This window comes from Canis lupus, chromosome 17, assembly GCF_003254725.2.
Source record: "Canis lupus dingo isolate Sandy chromosome 17, ASM325472v2, whole genome shotgun sequence".
Lineage (NCBI taxonomy): Eukaryota > Metazoa > Chordata > Mammalia > Carnivora > Canidae > Canis > Canis lupus.
Genome location: NC_064259.1, coordinates 33,538,652 through 33,561,873, shown reverse-complemented (window position 1 = coordinate 33,561,873; position 23,222 = coordinate 33,538,652). Strand labels below are relative to the sequence as shown.

Here is a 23,222-nt window from a genome sequence, read left to right as displayed (position 1 = left end):
TTTAGATCTCACCCCAGATCTCTTGAATCAGAAACTCTGGGGTTGGAGCCCAGTGATTTGTATTTCTACAAGCCCTCCAGGGGATTCCGAGGCACTTTCATGTTTGAGAACCATTGCTCTGGGACAACTGTTCCCTCTCACAATGTCCCGCGGAGGGCATGATTGCAAAAGGTTTGCTGAGAGAGGGGCCAGCTGAATCCCCTCCTGAGAAGAAACAGAGGTTGGAGGCTTAGAAGGCTTTGGGCCAGATGTCAACTGTGAATGCCTGAACATTCCTTAGAGACTCTAACGTAGCTGGATTCTGTTCCAAAGAAGCTGTCACTTAGAGGTCAGTTTGGAGGCTGAACTGAACCCAACCACCAACAAAAGCATTCAGGATTTTTCTGTGTGCTGAGGATCTTCCTCCACAGAATATTATGTTTTCTTTCATATGAAAATAGGACATCAAGGTTATGCCAACGTGTGATTTAGCTAGAGAATACCTGTATCTTTTGTCCCCAAATGTCTCATGAGTCCAGGCTTAATTTTGTGCTGGTCAATATGGTCCAATCAGAAGAATGTTCTGGTAATCTATAAATGTATTTCTCTAAGGTTAAGGTTTCTGAGCCAATAATAGACCTTAATTCCTCTGCTTGGTTCTTCAAAGAAAAAGAAAACAGTGGGATTTAAGCAGCTTTCCTTCCAGCAACTTCTAGACCTTGTAGAAGAGAGACTAGTCAGTTAAGGACTAGGTCGGGCTACATATAATAGGATACCTAAAATAGCAGTGACATATATATGTAAGGGTTTTGGGATCCCTGGGTGGCACAGCGGTTTAGTGCCTGCCTTTGGCCCAGGGCGCGATCCTGGAGACCTGGGATCGAATCCCACATCGGGCTCCCGGTGCATGGAGCCTGCTTCTCCCTCTCCCTCTGCCTGTGTCTCTGCCTCTCTCTCCCTCTCTGTGTGTGTGACTATCATAAATAAAAAAAAAATAAAAAAATTTATATGTAAGGGTTTTATTTTCTCACAGCAAAGAAGTCTTCAGGTAGGCAGATCACGAACAATGGTTATCAAGATTCAGGCTCCTTTTATAATTCTGCTCCATTGTCCTAGCTTGTGATTGGCATCCTCAGTGAAGGTCACTTTCTTCCCGGAAAGCAGGACTGAGGAAGGGAATAAGGGAGAAGATAAAAGGGGGCTGGGGCTGCCTTCACTGTGCCTCCCTGGAAGCCTCACCCAGAACATCTCTTATATCTCTTTGGCCAGAAAACTAGCAGCAAAGGAGTCTGGGAAATGTCTTATTCTGAAAGGCAATGATCCCAGCTGAAAGTCATGGTTCTGTTACTAAGGAAGAGGCCTGGATAGTGAGGTAAGCAGATAAGAACCTGTGCCCTATGTGAGACTGATTCTGGGGATGTACAGGATCTTCAAGGGGTTGGGGAGAGAGCACTTGGTAAGGGATGAGATGTGTGACAGCCTTGAGCAATAGCATCAAGATGACATCCTGAGATACAATCTTATTTGTTTCTCGGCTTCTTCCAGCAAAGAGAGGGGGTCCCATGTCAGGCTTTGCTCCAGGAGCAGCTCCATCCATTCCAAGGAGGAGAATGCAGAGCTTTTCCCTGGCTCCCCTCCATCTCCCCTCATTCCCTGACAGCTGTGCACATAATGTTTATGTGCCCCCTTCCTCTATTTATGTATCCTGGATCCTCACTCTCCTTCCTTTGTTTTCATCTGACAAATGAAGAAACTAAGTCTCAAGGGAAGAAAAGAACTTTTCTGGCTGCAGAGCTACATTTTAGAATTGGATGTCTGAGGGTTCCCTATGTCACGATGGGATGCCATGACCTCCTTGCATTCCTTCTGTCTCCTAGTTGAGCCTGAGAAAGCTGGGCTGAGAACTCTGCTAGGAATTCTGCTAGCTTTTAATGAAACAGGGGTGTATTCGGTAATAGGAAATGTGTCTTTTTTTGGGGGGGAGGTTATAGTTAAATAACGTCTTGGGGGGCAAAGTGTGTGAGGGATCTGGGGGAGGGTAGGCACAAGGGCAGAAGTGCTGAGAGACCCCTAGGTTTGTGGAAGAGCTATCTGAGAGAGGCCCTCCAAGTCCACTACCACCCCTGAAGGGTAATCAGCAGCCCTTCCCAGCCCTATGTGCACATTCTCCTAGCCCTTTTCTCACAGGGAGGAGCGTCCCTCCACAGCTTGCTGGAGCCTTGGGCTTGCGGTTTGGAGAAATCTGGAGCCAAGTGGAAACTCCTGACCATCAGGATTTCATTTCCTGGTGACTTGAGTCTTTGGGCCTGGAGACTGCTCAGAGTCTGAACAATCAAAGCTGTGGGCCTTGAGACTTGACAGAATTTGGCTTTAAGCATTTGAATGGATGACAATAGGGGAACGGTTAAATAAATTCAGGTATGAAAGACTGTGCAGTATTTAAAAAGAAATGGGGATATAGACATAAAAAGGTTTCTAACATGTATTATTAGTGAAGAAAGCAATTTATAAATTTAAAAATACAATGAAACTAATTTTGTTTCAAATGCACATGTATGAAGCTGTACTATAAAGATGTTTTAGGATTCCAGCAAACCAGTAACTTCTCTGAGCCTCACAGAGTTGCTGTGAGTCTTAAAGGAAACCATACCTGAATGTGCTTTGCAAAAGTTAAAGTGGGATACAAGTATAAGGTAGAAGGTATGAAACTATACTGTGCTATATGTATATATTTGAATATATATATATGAAACTATATATATTCCTGTCCTTGCTCCCAAAGTGAAATTGGGATAAGGACAGAAGGAATTGGGAGCTTATTATAGGATAGGCACTGTTCTAAGCACTTCTCATGCATTACTTGCATATACTACAGCCCTGTGCAGTAGTATTATTAATATCATCCCCATTTCATAGTTGAGGAACTAAAGCACTTTAAAAAATGATTTATTTGAGGGGGGGGGAGAGAGAGAGAGAGAGAGAGAGAGAGAGAATGAATGAGCAGGGGCAGGGGTGCAGAGGGAGAAGGAGAGAGAATCTCAAGCAGACTCCCTGCTGAGTGCAGAGCCTATATGGGGCTCAATCCCACCACCCTGAGATCATGACCTGAGCTGAAGTCAAGAGTGGGATGTTTAATCCACTGAGCCATCCAAGTGCACCTCCTCCTTTTTTTTTTTAATGATTTGGAACTGAAGCACTTTTAATTTCCATGGTCATTCAGCCAGCAAGCTTGAACTTGAACCCAGCTCCTGACATCACAGCGGTGTTCTTAACTGCAGTAACATGTTGAAGCACCCTGGACACATTCCTAAGTCCTATGTCTGCATAAAACTTTTGGACATCCCCTTCTTGCAGTTCTGAGGAAGTTCAGATTTAAACTTCCCAGAATGAGTATGTGACGCTGGTTCTAAACGCTACTGAGTGCATATTCTAGGCTTTAGCCAGGCACAGGAGTGACAATGGCTAACCTTTTTTGGAGCACTTGCTGTACGCAAGACATTCTTCTGCTGAGTGCTTTGCAAATACTAATTCAGTGCACCCATTTTATACAGGCGATAACCATTATCCCCACTTTACAGTTAGCTGAGAAAAGGGCTGCACAGAGTTTAGACGCAATGTGAAGTTTGCACGCTCAATGCAAAGATGTGTAAGGCGTGGTCTCTGCCCTCAGGTCAGCGTATAACAGCACCGAACAGAGTAGTCAATAAAACAGCGCCGCAGATGCTGTAGTGCCAAAGGTGCTCAGGGAGGACCAGTCAATCCCTGCGAGGGGTGGTGTCACGTCTGCGGGATCCCGAGAGGCTCAGGTGCAGGGGGGGGGGGGGTGGGGGCTGCACGGGCACTGCCTGGAATGAACGAGTGCGGATGCACCCTAGACTTTCGGGTGACGACCGAGAGCCACGCCAACCGCAGCCCCAGCCACAGAAAGGTGGCGGCTGCTGCCTGAGGCGCGGGCCCTCCGCGGACCCCGCGACCCCACCACACCCCCGCGGGTCCCCGCAGAGCGCGGCCGGGAACCTGCCACGGCTCCCGGCGGCCTGCGGGCTTCGGCGGCGAGAAGCCCCGCCCCGCCCCGCCCCGCCCCCCCGCAGGAGGCAAACTGCGCTCCTGATAGGCTGAGATGGTAAGAGCCCCGCCCCCGGAAGACAGCGGGGATTGGTGGCCGCGACACACGCGGAAGGGGGCTGTCGGGATTGGTTGCCGCCTTCTCCGCCGTCGGAGCGCCGGGCTGAGGCGCCTCGGGTAATTTTTCCGGGGAAGAAATGTCTGGATCTCTGTCTTCCCGGTACAGACTCCTGCGGAGACTGCTCGTCACGTGTGCGTCACTTTACACCTTTTTGTGAAAAACCAAACGTCCCTTAAGAGGACGATCTAGTCATCCACGGCCGTTCCCGCGGGGAGCGCGGCGCCGTCAGTTTCTGATTGGCTCGCGCAGCTCTGGCCGGACGCCGCCCCCTGGTGGTCCGCGGGGGTAACTACCGGCGCTGTGGCCGCGCGGAGTCCGCTCCTGGCCTGCTTGGCTCCCGGAATGAAAGCCTCTGGACGGCCTGGGGTGGGTTCCAGCGTTTCCCTAAGCCCCGTTTCCTGCCTTCCCTGGCTGAGCCTCATCTGTAAAACGGGGATAATAATACCTCAGTGGGTTGCTGTGAAGTTTCAGTGAATTAATATGCTTAAGGTTTGCACAGTGTCAGGCACATAGTAGGTGCACAATAAACGATACTTGGTGGAGCTCTGTGAACTGGTTAAGAATGCATGTTCTGGAGTTTGAAAGACTAGCCATTGATTCCCAGATTCCTTAGCCTCTCTCTGGTTCCTCACCTGTAAATGAACAGACTAACAATAGCACTTATTTCATGGAATTGTGGATTGAGATAATACTGGTATATATATATCTATATATCTATATTGTGGTTAGTATCACTGTCGTATAATATATGTATATATATATCTCAATCGATAAATGTTGCTTCTATCATCATCATCATCATTTTTTTTTCATCATCATCATTTAACTGTTATGATTACTGTTTCCATTCTTCTTCCTCTAGGCAAAAGGCTGCGTTAGCCCAAATTGGCCCCTCTGAAAGAGGAGTAGTAGTTTACTTTGCCTGGAATTAAAGTCTGTAAATCAGCCACATTCAGTTGTGTGAAGACCAGGCTTGGATAATCTCTACATCACAGTGCTGCCCACCATCTCCATCGTTCTTTTAGGCACTGTCTTCTTAAGCCCCAGTGAGTACCTGAGAAGAGCATAACATAATCATTTTGGTGCAGAATTAATTTATCAGAGTATCTTTTATACTGATTATAGTGTTTAACAGCATTTTGAGGGTAGGGCACACAGAATGGTATATTCTGACGGGGTAGGATAAGACATCTGGGTTTTGAAAGTGAAGGACCTAAGTCAACATACACTCTACTGTACGCCTGGGATGGGACCAGTGATGGTGAAGCGTGTGGTGCTGGTTGGGCGCTGGGCACCTGGGAATCCTTGTAAGGCATGGAAAGAGTGCTGGACTAAGTCTCAGAGATTGAAATTCTGGATATAATTTAACTACTCTCTGGCTATATGACTATGGATGAGTCACTTATATTTTCTGAGAATTCATTTCCTTGTTAGTAAAGTTGATACAAGATTCTCTTATATGGTGCCTGGCACATAACATACACTCTGTAAATTCTAGTTATTGTTATTATTATTGTTTTTAATTCTTCCTCTGAAGTGTGTTGAGGATTGGGGGCAGGGAATGCATTCCATTACGTTTTATACTCTAAGAGTCCCGGGTGTCTGAGATCACCAGATGAGCAATTGGGAGTTTGGCAAGAGTAGTTCACCTTTTCTATTTTTTACTTATCTCCTCTTCTGTCCTTGGTGTGTCCATCAGGGGAAGTCACACAAGTGACCCAGTTTAATGAGGTCTTTATAATTCCTCGGATACCTCCTTACCTTGCTGTAAATCTGCTCATCTCCCATCATTTGTCCCACATGCTCCCTTCCCTTTTGGCCTGTAAGATGAGATTCTAGCTACATCTTAGGCCATGTGCCCAGTGATCTCCATGTACCTTGGCAGCTTGGATTTTGGGGCTCTTCTCAGAGTGAGCGGCTTATAATGGGAAGCCCAAGGGTTGAGGTGGTATTGATAAGAGCAGGAAAGGGAAGGGCAGATGATATCTTCTCCAGTCATCCAGCTATTTTTTGCATGATTGCTATATTCTACTCAGTCTGGAGTCTATATTTCCTCCCTTCTGAAGACATATATGGCGCTGTTTCTCAGTTAAATGTAGACAGAAGTTTTAGTAGGAAAATCTGAGGATTTTGTGTTGGGCATTACATTTGAATCTAGCCCTTTACCAAAATTTTAAACAAATTTCTTATTTTCAGTTTTATTATTTATGAAATGGCAATAATTGGAATACTTCTGTGTAGTAAAAAGGAATGAACTATTGATAAATGCAGTAACATTAATGAATGTTAAGTAATCATGCTGAGTGTAAGATGGCAGAAAAAAGAGTACATACTCTATGCTTTTATTTATATAAAATTCTAGAAAGTACACACTAGTCTATAGTGTCAGAAAGCAGACCAATGGTTATCTGGAAACAAGCAACCAGAGAGGGTTTGGAAGGAGGGCACAAGGAGACTTTTGGAAGTGATGGTTTCATGAGTGTATTCATCTGTCAAAACCTATTAAATCACATGCTTTGAATGTTTGCAGTTAATTGTTTGTCAGTACCTCGGTAAACTCGTTAAGATGGTGATAGTAAAACCTATTTTTAAGTAGTTGTGATTTTTTTTAATTGAAGATGAACATTGCATTGAAGTTCCTGGAATAATACCACAAGCAATTGATAAAGGGCATTTCTATTCTCCCCCACTTAACACATGTTTTTAAAGATGATATCAAAGCATTAACTTTAGTATCATATACTTATATGACAAGGCATATAAGCAGGTCCCAATACTTTAAGTAATAAAGGGTATAATTTCTCCTGCTTTCTTTGGGGTCACAGGTAAATGTATCTGGTAAGGATTAAATGAAACAGTCACACAAGGAACTTTGAACAGTGCTGGGCATGTAGTGAACACGGTATTTTTTTGACTACTAAAGATCTTCCTCAATGATGGGATGAGATCCTGATAAGTTGAAAATATCATAGGTTGAGCATATATTTAATGTATCTAACCTACTGAATGTCATCATTTAGTCTACCCTACCTTAAATGTGTTCAGAACATTTATAGTTACCTACAGTTGGGCAAGATCATCTAACACAAAGCCTGTTGTATAATAAAGTATTGAATATCTTATGTGATTTGTTTAATACTGTACTGAAAGTGAAAATCAGAATGGTTGTAAGTGTATCACTTGTTTACTTTGTGGGGCTGAGTGGAAGCTGCAGCTTGTTACTGTTGCTTAGCATCTTGAGAATCATACTGCCTATCAGTAGGCCAAGAAAAGATAAAAATTCAAAATTCAAAGTGAAGTTTCCACTGGATACATCTCTCACACCATCATAAAGTAGAAAAATTGTAAGTTGAAGCATTGTAAGTTGGGGGCCATCTGTATCATCACTGCTATAGGCTTAACAGATGGTAGAGAGTGAGTGAACAGTGAATATTGGTTGTAATTACAGTTATTTTTATTACTAGATTGGATGGTCAGGAAAGACTTGCTAACAAAAGATCAAGGAAGCTGATTTTTAAAAGGGTTTACCTTTCCTGAGATTTCTTGATGGAGTTGAATCTTTTTTTCTCATGACAAATTGTGACAGAAACCATCTGGAAGAAATTTGGTTACTCTATTTTTCAGGAATAAAATAACTAATCATTACTGTTGATACAGATGATATTAAAGGTATCAGGTATACTTGCAGTGATCAGTGAATTTGGATGAGAATAAATAGTCCCCAATCCTAACAGTGGTACTGGTATTTGGGAGTCATAAGTTAGCATCAGACATAAGAACTCTTGGGAAACTTGTCGGAATGCAGATTTGTGAGGTTTACCTATAAATATTTTAGCTCATTGGTTCTGGAATAGGCCAGGAATTTGTATTTTAATACTCATGCCCAGTTGATTTTGATACAGGTAGTCTGTAGACCATACTTTTGGTAGTCTGTAGACCATACATACTTACTCATGTAAGACGTTGGTACCTTGGACAGCGCCTGGAGACACAGGCCCAAGATTTTCAGGACGCAGGATAGCTCCCAGCATCTGTAGCCTCATATACTGTGGGAAATGAAGTCCAGTTCTCAAAGGGGCTGGCCCATTTTCCTAGAGAATACCATCCCCACCCCCATCAGTTTTGGGAAACTGAAAGTTCTGGTTCCTGATGACAAAGAGAAGGGGTACATGGCCCACCTTATAGGAGAAAATATTTTAATTCCAGAGTGTGTCTTACTTGGAATTCTGGGGCAGTGGAAGAACAGGTAGTCTTCAGAGGATCGGAGACCTTCCTGAACTTGTATATAAAATTGTGAAGTAGATTATGCGCCTATATTTTAGTGGATGGGGAAGTTAACTTTTTCTTTATTTGAGGGTGGAACTTTTCTGAATCAATTAACTTGTATACTTTTCTGTACAGTTTGTGTACTTTGATAGACCTCTTAAGATTTGTATCTGGGATGCCTGGGTGGCTCAGCGGTTTAGCACCTGCCTTCTGTCCAGGGTGTGATCCTGGAGACCCAGGATTGACTCCCACCTCAGACTTCCTGCATGGAGCCTGCTTCTCCCTCTGCTTATGTCTCTGCCTCTCCCTCTCTCTATGTCTCTCATGAATAAATAAATAAAATATTTTTCAAAAAAGATTTTTGTGGGAGACTAGAGAGTTTTATTTAAATTCTCCTTGGCATTCAAGTACCTAATTATCATCAATATCACTTCAACTATGACAACATCAATAAAAAACAAGCAAATAAACAACCCTTGAAGGTATCCAACTCCGACATCTCAAGCCATAACTTGAAGAATTCTCAAGTGTTGTGATGGAAGTCCATTAAAGTTGGTACAGAATTTGATATAGGTCATGTTGGCTAATCTGGAAACCTTATTTTGCTGAAAGACTATCTTATTATAAGCTACCATTAATGTGGGAAATGAGGTTGTTTTGATGATTAAGGCATTTTCTTTCATATATCATTTGATCTTTAAATGTTATCTTTGGTCTTACAAATAGACAAATCAGTGGTTATGGAGTGTTGAGTTAGCTAATATTTGCAGCAGGTCAAACTAAAGTGATGGCTATTAACAATATTCTATTTAATGTATAGCCCCAAAGCAACTAGTTAGTAAGCAAACCACCTCACATTCATTATATGTGGCCTGTCTGATAATAATCTGTAGCTGATATTCTTAGATACATAACATATGTAAAAAGAAAGTCATTCTCTCAAAGACATAGCTGATTGGAATGATCTGTTTTGAAAGATTTTCTGACTATGGAGAAGGCTCTGCTGAGTCACTGCCAATAAGAGGAGCTACTCCAGTGTTAGAGAGGGAGGATCAGTGCTATTAATATGCTCATCAGCTCCCCAAGAAGCTAAGGGCATGCATTTTGGAGGTAGTTTATATCCATGACCCTGATATTTTTCTTTCTATGAGATAGAAATTATTGAATCAAGGTTCTAAGCAACTCAGCAGACCTTTTGAACTAGCAGTGCTAGTTTCAGAGTAGAGATAATCCAGGTAATTTCTTTTCTTGGCTTCTGTGATGCCAGCTTCTCATGTTTGATTTCCCACCTCCATGTCACTGGATATCCCCTATCAGTCTCTTGACTCACTCCATCTTCTTTGCTTGACCTCCAGACTCTTTCCTGGGTTCTCTTTTCTAGCTACACTATCTCCCTGGTAGATTTCATTTAGTCGCATCATGTTAATACCATCTATATGCAGATGACTCCCGAATGTAAGACTGTAGTCTTGACTTTTCCTTGTGCAGCAGGCTCATAAATCAAACTGCTTACTTGTCCAATTGCCTCCATGACTTGAATGTCTAATAGGCATCTTCATTGTAATGAGTTCAAACAACTCTATTCTCTCTCTACTCTTCCTTCTCCCTAAACTGTTCTCCCAGTTTCTTCCTCAGAAAGTGACATCATCCCAGTTTCTTAAGATAAAAACTTGGGAATCATTCCATTCTTTTCTTTGTGTGTCACATCTAGTTAATCAGTTCCATCTCTGGAATATATCTCCAATATGTTCATTTCTTCCATTTCTACAACTGTCACCGTCAGGTCAAACAATCAGAAGCTCTCATCTGCACTATTTTAATGGTCTCTTAAGTCTTATTTCAGCTTCCATTTTTGTCCTACTCTAATCCTTTCTCCAAACAGCAGCCAGAATAAATCATAACTTAGGTCATATCATTTCCCTTCTTAACACCCTCAATGGTTTCTTATGGAATTTAGTATAAAATTCAAACTACTTCTCTTTTAAGATTTATTTATTTGAGAGGGAGGGAGGGAGAAAGAACATGAGTGGGAGGGGCAGAGGGAGAGGCAGAGAGAATCTCAAGCAGACTGCCCTGAGCATGGAGCTTGATATGGGGCTCCATCTCACGACCCTGAGATCATGACCTGAGTCAAAACCAAGAGTTGGATGCTTAACTGACTGTGCCATCCAGGCACCCCCAGACTATTTTCCATATATGTATGTATGTATGTAATCTCTACAACCAACACAGGGCTTGATCTCATGACCCCAAGATCAAGAGTTGTATGCTCTTCCCACTGAGCCGACCAGGTGTCCCAAGATTACTTTCTTACTTTAAAACCCTATATGAGGGCAGCCCGGCTCCCTGCATGGAGCCTGCTTCTCCCTCTGCCTGTGTCTCTGCCTCTCTCTTTCTCTCTCTCTCTCTCTCTCTCTGTGTCTAATGAATAAATAAATAAAATCTTAAAAAAAAGACCCTATATGATATGGTTATGCTCATCTCTCTGACTCAACTCTTCCTTCTCTCTCTTGCTTTCTGTGCTTTCACCACATGAGCCTTCCTCTGGTTCCTTAAACACACCAGGTTCATCCCCACCTCACAGTGTTTGCACTTGCTGTCTCTTCTGCCTGGAACTGTCATATTAAAGAACTTCACATGACTGGCTTCTTTTCAATATTCAGGTTTCAGCTCAAATATTATTTTTATAGAGATAATTTATTCATAACAGGAATCATTCATTTATTTCTCCTTTAGTTGCTATCTCTCATGTCACCCTGCTTCCTTTTTAAAAAAAGATTTATTTATTTATTGGAGAGAGAGGAGAGAAACCAGGGAGCCCCACGTGGGGCTTGATCCTAGGACCCCGGGACCATGACCTGAGCTGAAGGTTGACGCTTAAGGTTGACCCAGGCACCTCACCTTGCTTCCTTTTCTTAGTGTTTATCACGTACTGGGTACAAATTTTGTATGTCACATATTCAAGCAAGCAAAAGAAATGGAAATTTCCTTGTTTTTAATAATGACTACAGTAAGCTAAGCTAATGTCACAAACAGCCTCAAATTTCAGTGGCTTGATACAATAAAGTTGATTTCTTGTAGAGTAGAATGGGAGATTATGGGCAGGAAGGCAGGGGAAGGAGTGTCTGATCTGTTACTACTTCTTGTCCACTCTGATCTCCTTTGAGTGGTTGCAGACTTGTCTGTTGTTATCAGCCACATGCCTTCTAGTTGGGCCCATGCCAATCACTCAGCATCCTTTTTGTGTAAGGCAGTTTGCCTCTCCTGGTCCACTGGTGCTGTCTCAGACAACTCTGTGCCCTTATTTGGATTATGGAAAGCTTTATGATACTTTCCCATACCATTCTTTGCTGACATATACTGGGGTAGGGTGGTCGCAGGACAGCCATGCTGGGTTTTCTTTCTGAGGGTACAGGCCAGCTTCCATTCTACTCTGTAGGGAACACTCTCTGCTGTGGGGGACATAATGTGAGTTTGTAAGAAATTCTCAGCTCTCAGATTCCTGAAACTAATTGGGGGCTCTATCTTCACCCAACTAAAGTTTCTTTTCTGAGACGGGCCAGGAGGAAAGGCCTCTGTTTATGGCACCTTCACCAATAATTTTCTCTCTTGCTTTTATCTCCCAGTTTTGAAGCTGTTTCCTTCAACTGAGAAAAATCTTTGATCTTCTCTTTATGTGGTGAGAAAGCTGACATCTCATCTCTTTTTTTCCCCCAAACTGTGTTTATGGATAAACTCTGTGTCCTCTACTTCCAGACTTTTCTTCTTGATGTTCAAGGCCAAGTTTTTTGAAATTAAACAAAACAAGGCAAAATAAAGCATTTCCTCTCCAAACATCTTGATGTGAAATACTATTGTCTCTTCTATGAGAAGAAAAGAATCGATGCATAGACTCAAAGCCACCAAGAGTAGTGCCAGTAGAAAGGGACCTCTGCTTCTGAAAGGGCATAAGGGAGTGTGAGGGTGAAATTAGGTTGGCTGTGGAAATGAGAAACTGCCGTGAAGGTCTCAGACTATTACTTCTCCACCATATCTCGTGTATGAGCTCGTTTCCCCCAGAACATAATCTCCACATGAGCAAAGATCTTGATGATCTTATTTATTACTTACATATTTCTGGGACTTAAAATAGTGCTTGTACTAAGTAAATATTTATTAATTAATCAATTTACAGTGATTAATTAATATTTGCTGGATGAACAGAACAAAGGCTTTGGCATTTTCCTGAGCTTCAGTTTAAGCTATGACTTCTGTCTGCTTATGTCGTCCTATTTCTATATCCCTTGAATAACTGTGGATCACCAACTGAGGTATGCTGACATATGAGGAGCTCTGAGCAGACCCTCTCTTTAGACTTAGCCGTGTAAATACTCTAAAGACTGAATTCAGTTACCAGGGAATGCACCTGGACTGCTAACACAGACCTAAGAACGTCCCTTCTAATGATAAGCACTGAAACAAAGTGAGATTTTGTTATCTAAAAATTAATATGACTCAAGAAGTTAGAACTAGAATATATCCATGTTTTATATATAACATATTTCCTTCACATTATTTTAACTTCTGTAACATTAAAATAAACTGAGCATGACAGTCCTCTTACTCAGACTAAAGCAACTTATGAACATGCCATTTCATATTGTTTAAAGGAAGTAAATGCTTTACAAAATTTGGAGGGAGAAGACAAAGAAAGGAAATCCACTTCTTTGGTCCACTTTTGAGGCAAAGATTTTGCTCCCTCGTCACAATCAGACCCTGATATGGGGCTCCACACTCTTCCACAGATGTCTCCTTACCTGCAGTGTGTGCCCAGTCTTCCCAAACCGGCCAGGATCTTCTGTTTTTCCATCACCTTGGCCATTCTATTCCCTCAGCCATTCTTCCACTTTGGGGCCCAGCCTAAATTCCACTTACTCTTTAATACTTTACCTCTTCCTCCCTGTTAGAATTAACTTCCTTTGATTTTTATACCTCTGTTTATCATGTATTTCATTCTACTTTGGGTTTGTGATTTGGTGGCAAGTGGTGCTCTTTTACTAGCGTGCAAGCCTCTGGAGAGGCTTTGCTCACCACGTCCACCGTAGCACTTTGCACTCTGCAAATAATTATTAATGCTGTCATTCGGGAAATACTTAAGTGTTTACCACATTTCAGGAACTGACCTTGGCACGTAATATAGCTAGCTAGACAAAGATCTAGCTTGTGGCTAAACAAAAGTCTATGTTACATTATTATTTCAGTTAAATTGACTTGGGTTGTACTTCAATATTGGAAGACAGATGGTTTTCTCTTTTTTAAAATTTTTGAAACTTATATTTTTTGATTGTATGTCATCCCCAGATTTATTCATATTTCTGCCCTATTTTCATTGTTCAGAAATGGAGCTGAATCTTTTATACACATGAACACATAGAGGCACTTCTTCCAGTGTAGGAAGGAGTTGGGGTGAAAGTTTCCATCTATGTTTACCCTCTGCTATCTTGGCTTTAGTTTGAATTGCTTTATCAGGCTGAGAGTCCCGTCTAAAACATTTATTTATGGAATACATATTTATTGAGCACCATCTATGCATAAGTCACTGTGACCATTTCTCCTTAGGTGTGCTTTTTTCTCATAGGAGGCACTATCTAATTTAAGTGAACATCTCCAGTCTTGCATTCAGAGCTGGTAGTGACTGAAAGGATGAAGCCTCCTGGTCATAGCTGATACTATTGAGGTGGAACTAGAATTCAGGACACTTGATTTCCAGTCCAAAATTTCTTTTCATTTTACTAATGTCTCATCATTTCATTATGCCAATTATTTTCAAATGCAATGATAGTAACAAACTTCAGCTTTCCATGATTATTACTATTACAGGCCAACTTGCTGAATAGTAATAATTAAATAAAAGTCATTTCACATTAAAAATAAAATAATACCCTTTTTCTTATCAATATTTAGTCTTGGCACAAAGTAGCATAAACCATCCACTTTTGAAGGGATTATTAATTTTCTGCCGAGCTTATCCACACATTGACTGTATTAACTTATTAATTATGAAATTGCTAGTTGCTAAAAGTTCCTGAAGTTTCTGTGGTTGAACCAATAGGGATTATTTAAATATTAACATTTCAGTGCAGGTGTTCAGTGGGAGGCCTTCCATGTAGTGATTCAGAGACCCAGGCTCTTTCCATTTGGTGGTTCTATCATTTCTTAGGAATTCAGAATCCTTTGCTTCCACCTTTTACATGGAAATGAGAGAGAACAAAAAATGTGTAGGAGATTTTTGTAGGCTAGATTTGAACTGAAGAACATCATGGCCCACAATCCACTGTCCAGGAAGCCGTCATGTGGCCCAACTAGAGACAAAGAAAAGCTGGTGAGAGAATATGGTTTCTGCCTGCATGGCTGCTTCCTAGCAACAAATGCAGCACTATGGACTGGAGCAGGAATGTTCAATCTCTCCACTGCTCAAGCTAAATGGTGAAGCGAGTGGGGTCTGAATTCTCATGCCCCCAGCTTCTTGTTTCTTTTCCTTTTACCCCCTTCTGTGACCCTCCCTTCACCTCCTCCCTGGCCCTAGAGGTGCCCAGTCATCTGTCCTTCATCAGAAACTGCTTGCAGGAAGGAAGCGATGGCTATACTGAAGTCTCAGTGACAAAAGAGGCTCAATCTAGGGCTGTTTGCATTTTAACAGAAGAAAACCTCGTTTGATGTAAATAAAAAAATATGAAGCTCTAATAAGAGAATTTGAAAGCATGCAAAGTATTTGGAGGGAACAAGAAGCATGCAGTCCCTAAAATTAAACCACATGTTAGATCTGGCTGCGTCTTTCCTCACAGCCCAAAACAACCACAGGGCTCTTAAGCTCAGAGTGGATTTCTTTATTGTTTCATATAATTTGGAAACTTTCCACAAAAACAGGCTTTTAGGGCCTGAATTGTGTCCCCCGCCCCAAATTCTTATGTTGAAACCTTAGCCTCCATTGCCTCTGAATGTGGCTATAACTGGAGATAAGGCCTTTGAAGAGGTGACTGAGTTAAAATGAAGCCATAGGCATTGGCCCTAACTCAGTCGTATTGGTGGCCTCATAAAGAGAGGACATTAGGACATACAGACACAGGGCCTGTGCACAGAGTCAGGACCACATGAGGACACAGCAAGAGGGCAGCCACCAGCAAGCCAAGGAGGAGAGGCCTCAGAAGAAACCCCACCTTATATTTTTTTATTGTATGTCATCCCCAGATTTATTCATATTTCTGTCCTATTTTCATTGTTCAGAAATGGAGCTGAATCTTTTATACACATGAACACATAGAGGCACTTCTTCCAGTGTAGGAAGGAGTTGGGGTGAAAGTTTCCATCTATGTTTACCCTCTCCTTCGTCTTGGATTTGTAGTCTCCAGACTGGAGAGAAGTAAACCTTTGTTGTTGAAGCCACTCAGTTCGTCGTATTTTGTTATGGCAGTCTGAGAAGGCGAATGCACAGGTTCTTCCATTTTGCATATGGAGCAGTGTTTTTAGATATGAAAGGGGGCTAGAGGATAGTTGGGAGCAAGGAGTCTTGGTTTGTAAAGGAAGCGCAGGTTAGTAGAAGAGCCGAACAGTTGAGAACGAATGAGTGCCAAGGGTATAATCTGTGAGATGTTCTCCAGAACAGTGAATCTGCATTGTCAGCTCTGAGGTAATCGGGTGATCAGGTACATTTGCAATTGTTTCCATTTGTGTTTCTTTGGACTGGTTTATCTTAAGATACGCTGGGGGAATTGAAAGATTCCTGCTTTAACACGTGGGAAATAAAAAAATCTGGTTAAATAAAAAACGTCTTGCCCTAAACTGTATCAAATACCCAGCTACCAATACATAAGTAGAAGATTCAAATTTAAATTTTCATTTGAAAGATGGCACGGTGGTCAGTTCACTCATTCTGCAGCCTTGGACTGGGGTGATATGCGGGATGGCGGGAGTCGTCAGCTCTCTAGTTCGCTCTCTTCTTTCGCTTAGTGCTAGTCTTTCGGGTGTCTTTCTTTCTGTCTTTTGGCTGTTCTTCTTTCATGCTTTGTTCTTGCTGTCTATGTCTTCGTTCTTTATTTCGTCCTTCCTTCTTCCTTCCTTCCTTCCTTCCTTCCTTCCTTTAATTCCTGCCTTTCCTTCCTTCCTTTCCTTCCTTCCTTTCCTTCCTTCCTTTCCTTCCTTCCTTCCTTTCCTTCCTTCCTTTCCTTCTTTCTTTCTTTCTTTCTTTCTTTCTTTCTTTCTTTCTTTCTTTCTTTCTTTCTTTCTTTCTTTCTTTCTTTCTTTCTTTCTTTCTTTAGTAGACAGAGCCTCAAGTCTGAGTTCTTTTTAGCTTCTGAAACTCAGCAATTGCCAGAATATTTTTTAGCACCCAATGTTGAGTTCAGGACTCTAAAGTGCCTTCAAGCATGCCAAGCATGGGTTGACAAAATATTTCTTCTTTCTTGCAGACATACCAGTGGCTCTGGGCCTTTTCTAGGAAGCAGTGTTCAAGAATTCAAACCTAATCACAAATCCCCTGTGGGTGGACAGGAGAAAGCAGACATCTGGCATCCAGAGATAGGAAACAGAAGCAACATGGTCCTGTCAAGTAGCTTTCTACAATGCCTTGTTAGAATTCAATTCTCTTTATCTTAAGAAGTAGTCATGAGCTGCTTAATTTGAGATTTTTTGGAAAGCAAATCATACTTTTGGCAAAAAACAAAAAAGTGTGTCAACCATCTGGCTAAATCAAAGGCATCAGCGTAGAAAATGGAGCTTGTGCAATGGAAAGAGGCTGTGTGGTATGGGAGAATGAAATCTGAATCGGGGTTCTGGTTCCCACCCTGCCACCAGCTGCTTATGTGTCCTGGTTCAATCACTTAACCTTGGATTTTCCTCACCTGTTCTAACAGAGTGGGTTTTGGTAGGACTAAGCTGGGACTCTTGGTGAATAGAGTTAGGAGACATTGCTAACCCCAAGTATCTATTAACAACCACTTACTTGCAAAGGGCCTAGGAGAAAAGGACTTCATTGCTCTCCACAGCTGGGTTTCAAACATTTGTAGACATGTCTAATCTGGTTGGTACATGTGTAATGTCTCTGATTTGAGTCCTATCCTAGGTGAGTGATAAAAGCCACAGAGAGAGAACTAAACAGAAGGAAGAAGGAGTTGGGCAAGGAGAACCTGATTTTAAAATGAGACATACATCACTGGGTACTATGCAGTAGCAGAATCTTGAACTCATCTAGTTATCCTAGGACAAAGCTTTCCTTTGTGAATTTAAGGTGCTGTATCAATAAACTTTTTGAAGATCCTTCCTCCCATAGCTGGGTATGATATAGAAGGAACAGTACCCTTCTCATTTTGGAAGAAGGGCTTGTTCTTATGGGTCAGGATCACATTTCACCTCCATGACACCATCATGGGATGGGAACCATGGCAGTGGCCATGACCACACATCTAAGTCATGAATACATATAAGCATCCTGAGGGTTACAGGGGAAAGAGGAAATGGTAACATCTAAAAGACAAGCCTTCCTATCATCAGAAAGATAAAGGCTTAGAGCCTTTGAGATTTAGGTAGATAGAAATATTCAGCTTCCATGTAAGAGGATGTGGTTGGAGACATGACCTTTCAACTCGATTCCAATTCTAATCTTCAGTATTTCTCAGAACCTGAGGGAGAGTTCAACCTAAACTCTCACAAATGTAATAATAGTGATAGTGTTTGTTGAGACACCTACCTTGTGCAGGCATTGTGATAACTACATTCACAGTGAGTCTGATAGATAGAAGACAGTAAACTCAGTTTAAGATGAAGAATCTGTGGGCAGCCCGGGTGGCTCAGTGGTTTAGCGCCACCTTCGGCCCAGGGCGTGATCCTGGGGTACCAGGATCAAGTCCCACATAGGGCTCCCTGCGTGGAGCCTGCCTCTCCCTCTGCCTGTGTCTCTGCCTCTCTCTCTCCGTGTGTCTCTCATGAATAAATAAATAAATCTTAAAAAAAAAGATGAAGAATCTGGAAAAAAGTTAATTTGCCAAACTTAGTGAGCAAGTGGTATTCAGATACTTCTGATCCCAGATCTTATGCTCTTTCTACTCTACCACGTCCTGGGGGCAGGGATTGTTTTGGGATGGCCTTTTGACTGTAATTCACAGGATGCCCAGAAGATGTGGCTTTCCCCAGGAAGCCACCATGTCAGAGCCCTGAGGTGAGATTTCCAGGGAGAAGGATGAGCCAGGACAAGCTGCTGCAGAACCTTTACATCAGTGAGACACCCTGGTGGCCTCTGTGATTGCTCCAGGGTGAGGGCAGTGGAGGATGCCTCCACTGAGTTACATTTCTGGGCATTTTGTCATCAAGACCAGACCTAGATGAAGTAGTGAAATGGGAAGATAGTAATGGCCATGACAACAACAATAGCAGGAGCACCAACATTATTTCATGCTAAAAGTTGAGTGAAATACTTTATAAATCTATTTCTCCCTTAATCCTTATTCTTCATGAATATCATTATTTTGCAGTTGAGGAAACAAGGGCACAGGAAGATTAAGCAAGTTGTTTGATTACGAAGTGCATAAGCGGCAGGCAGAGTGAAGACTTGAACCCAAGTAAATGGAGCCCCAAAGGGATTTATGCAGGGGTGCCTGGGTGACTCAGTTGGTCAAACGTCTGACTCTTGATTTTAGCTCAGGTCATGATCTCAGGGTCATGAGATGGAGCCCTGTGTCAGGCTCTGTGCTGAGTGTGGAGCCTGCTTAAGATTCTCTTTCCCTCTCCCTCTGCCTCTCCTCTCCATTCTCTCTCTCTCAAAAAAATGAAATGAAACAAAACAACAAAGCCAAAGGGATTTATGCAGAATCATTATCATGTCATGCCTCTCTAGAATAATACTCTCTTATCCTCTTCTTCCCTGAATCACCCACACCTCCTTCTTGCTCTGCATATGGGACCCTCTTCTGAAAGATCAATGGGCTCTAGTGCCCTCCAGCTCCAGCTGTGCTCCTCATTTATAATCCTACAGAAGACACTGCTTTGGGTCATATACTTCAGGGCTGCAGAGGAAAAAGTTGAGATTTTTTTGTGTGTTTTAAAACGTTTCTACTTTAGTCAACTGTTTATATTTACTTGTTCAATAATTAGTACAGGAAAAAGGCAGGTAAAAAAACAAAACAAAACAAAACAAAAACCCCCAAAAGGAAAAAGGTGATTTTCAGTAACCCCAGGAGGATCTGATCTGAGTTTTTATACTGATTGACTTGCTATAACAAGCTCAGTGAAGTAGTTGTGGATTAAATATTATAAAATGCAATTTCCTATAACAAATAGTGATTGCTAAATGCAATTTCCTACAACAGACAACTAGGTGAGTTTTATAGTCTCAAGGTTAGACTATAATACCCATTATATAAAAAATACTGCAAGAGACCTTTATGTAAAACTACTAAATTTTGTGATTGCAAAGTACAGAAAAAGTACAAATCTGACAAAAAAAAAAAAAAAGCATTCTACCCTTCAACCTATCTTATGTTTGTATTCTTTGTGGCTTTAACTTAGCTGACTGGCAAATATTTTCTAGTTCCTCTGTTATCTATATAACAAGCTGTAATTTGCTCTGTGCAGAATATTGTCAAAGTTTCATGTGAAGAGTTCAAATCTTTTCAATCTCACAAAACTCTGTCAAAAAACTGGTGGTTTCTGAATTTCTTAGAAAAAAATTGTTTTAATTTCTTCCTCCAGCTTTGTTGAAGTGTAATTGACATATAACCTTGTGCAAATGTAAGGTGTACAATGTGATGATTTGGTATAGCTCTATGTTGGGAAGTGATCACCACTATAAAACTAGTTAACACTTCCATCAGTCACATAATTACCATTTTGTGTGTGTGTGTGTGTGTGGTGAAAATATTTACTCTTTCAGCAACTTTTGAATATATAAAACTCAATAATTGTTTTTTTTTTAAACTCAATAATTGTTAACTGTAGTCACTGGCCTGTACATTAGATCCCCAGAACTTTAATTTTAATCAATGATTAATTAGAGCTTGGGGTTTATAATTTTTGACTTCTGTAGTGTAAATTTAAAAGATATTTGCATTTTGACTTGTCTCTAGTTGAGAAACTATATCTTTGATCCCCATCTAAAGGAATTTTGAGCATCACCCAAGGAAAAGTACTTTTTTGTGTGACTTTTCTCATGGTTTTTGAAATCCTGACATCCAGAAGTCCTTTCTGAAGCTGATCCAGCAGGTCAGGTAATATGGGCACCGTTTTCTCAAAGTTGACATGACAGTGAACAGGGAGGCCCAATGAAAAAGTGCAGAGGTTGGGAATATAGGCAATGGTGCACACATGGGGTTGCTGTAAGGTTGCATAAGCCAGAATATGAAACAGAGGGGATGCTGAGTCCTAGAATAATGACCATCTGGGCTTGAATTTCTTGATACTTCACTTTCTTTAATATATTCTGTGAAAAAACTATATTGATTGTGTGTTCTAGACACTGTGCTAGGATTATGGAAATAAAGGTTAGCAAAGTAGACCAGTTGTTCTCAAGGGACCTATGGCTTAATGGGGAAAACAGATAGGTAAATGAGCAATTACGGAAAGGTGTGATAAGTGTCATGATGGAGAAAGTATGTATGGGAAAGGTGTTAGGAGAACAAAGCGGGGGCATCACATGGAGGTCAGAAAGTGGCATTATCTGAGCCTTTCTCTTTGACCTATGAATTATTTAGAAGTGTGTTCATTAGTTTCCAAGTGTTTGGAGATTTTCCTGTTATCTTTGTTAATAATTTTTTTTTTGATTTTTGGTTTTATTCCATTTTAGTCACATAACATATTATGTAAGATTTTAATATTTTAATTCTTTTAAATTTATTGAGACCACCAGAATGTGGTCTATCTTGTTCTATGTTCTGTGGATACTTGAGTATTCTGCTGCTATTGGGTAGAGTGTTCTACAAATGCTGGTTAGATGTTGTTGATTTCTTTTACATCCTTCTGATTCTCTGTCTAGTTGTACTATTTATTAGCGTTTGAAGGGATGTTGCAGTTTGCAGCTACACTTGTGCAATTATTTCCTCTTTCAATTCCATCAGTTTTTACTGTACATACTTTGCAGCTCTGTGGTTTGGTGCACTTACATTTAGGATTGCTTTGTCCATTCATTCATTCATTCATTCGAGACACACACACACACACACACACACACACACACACACACACACACAGAGGCAGAGACACAGGCAGAGGGAGAAGCTGTCTCCACACCGGGAGCCCGACGTGGGACTGGATCCCAGGTCTCCAGGATCACACCCCAGGCTCAAGGTGGCGCTAAACCGCTAAGCCACTGGGGCTGTCTGGATTGCTTTGTTTTACTGGTGAGTTGATCCTTTTGTTATTGTGTGATGTCCCTCTCTGTCTTTGGTGATTTTCTTTGCTCTGAGGTCAATTTTATCTGGTCTTAATATAGTCTTCTTTGCTTTCTTTTGATTAATGTTTGTGTGACATATCTTTTCCCACCTTGTTGCTTTCAACCTTTAACTTTTGGTCCTATTTGCATTTAATGTAATTATTGCTACAGTAAGGTTTAAATCTACCATTTATCTTTTTGCTTTCTGTTTTTCCTCTGTTAGAATTTTTCTTTTTCCTGTCCTCCTGTGGTTTACTTGAACATTTTATAGAATTCCATTTTGATGTTAACACCAAACCTATTGTGTTTTTGAGTATTTTTCTCTGTAGAGTGTTTCTAGTGATTACTTTAAGTATTACACCACACATACTCACATGGACACACACTTATATGCACACACATTTACAGATACATGTGCATGCCCCCCCCATCTTATCAAATCTCCTGGTGTCATCATTTTACCAGTTTTGCAGATAATGTAAAAATCTTAACTCCCTTTTGGTGTCTTTTTTTCTTATTTATAATAAAGATGTCTTAAATATTTCCTCTACATACATTCAGAACTGTATCAGCAAGTAGTATAATTTTTCTTTAACTATCAAGCATACATCAATTGTAGTTACCTATATTTCTGCTTATTATGTTCATTTTTGTTTGAAGATGTATTTATTTGAGAAAGAGAGAGAGAGAAGAGAGAGAGAGAGAGGGTATGAGGAGGAGTGGCAAAGGGAGAGAGAGAGGGAGAATCTCAGGTAGACTCCCCACTAAGGGCAGAGCCCAGCATGGGGCTTGATCCTAGGACCCTGTGATCATGACCTGAGCTGAAATCAAGAGTTGGCCCTTAACTGAATGAGCCACCCAGGTGCCCCCATTATGTTCTTCCTAGGGGATTCTTTGACTTCTCTGGAGAAAGACAACAAGGTGAAAAATATGTGACTGATCAAAGATTGTGACCTACCCTAGAATATTTTTTTTTTCTTGGAAGCTGCCATTTTCCTCAGGAACCCTCACTATAGCATGTAGCTCATGTTTTTATGCTGTGTGTGGGGGATTTGGCTTTTCTGTTTATGTGAGTTTTGATAAATACAACCAGGCTGTACACTTAGCTTATGTCCCAGCAGGCACTGGAGAGGCAAGTTTGTCAAATGTAAATTAACATATGTAATCTTAACATACTTCCAGTAACTGGTTTAATATGTGTGCTGTTGACAAAGAAGTCTCCCAGGTAATAAATGTTGAATGCTTAGGAATAAAACATAGACTTAAATCCCAGCCAGAAATTTAGCTCCTGAAGCCAAGATTTGGGCAAAGAGACAAAGTGGTTGTTTTGCTATTTTGTTTTCAACTCTGGATGATTAGTCAACTAGATAAAGAATCATAGAATGATAAAATCTTTTT

General features: G+C 41.2%; 1 long non-coding RNA gene across 3 annotated transcripts in view; it reads left to right on the top strand.

Annotated features, from left to right (window-relative positions):
• The first annotated feature begins 4,164 nt into the window (after positions 1 to 4,164).
• LOC118351201 (uncharacterized) overlaps positions 4,165 to 23,222 on the top strand; it is a 185,855-nt gene continuing 166,797 nt past the window's right edge. For all 3 annotated transcript variants that reach the window (XR_007402929.1, XR_007402928.1, XR_007402927.1), the window contains exons 1-2: positions 4,165 to 4,531; positions 5,028 to 5,211. This is a non-coding gene — a long non-coding RNA (uncharacterized LOC118351201). The remainder of the gene's footprint in view (positions 4,532 to 5,027; positions 5,212 to 23,222) is intronic.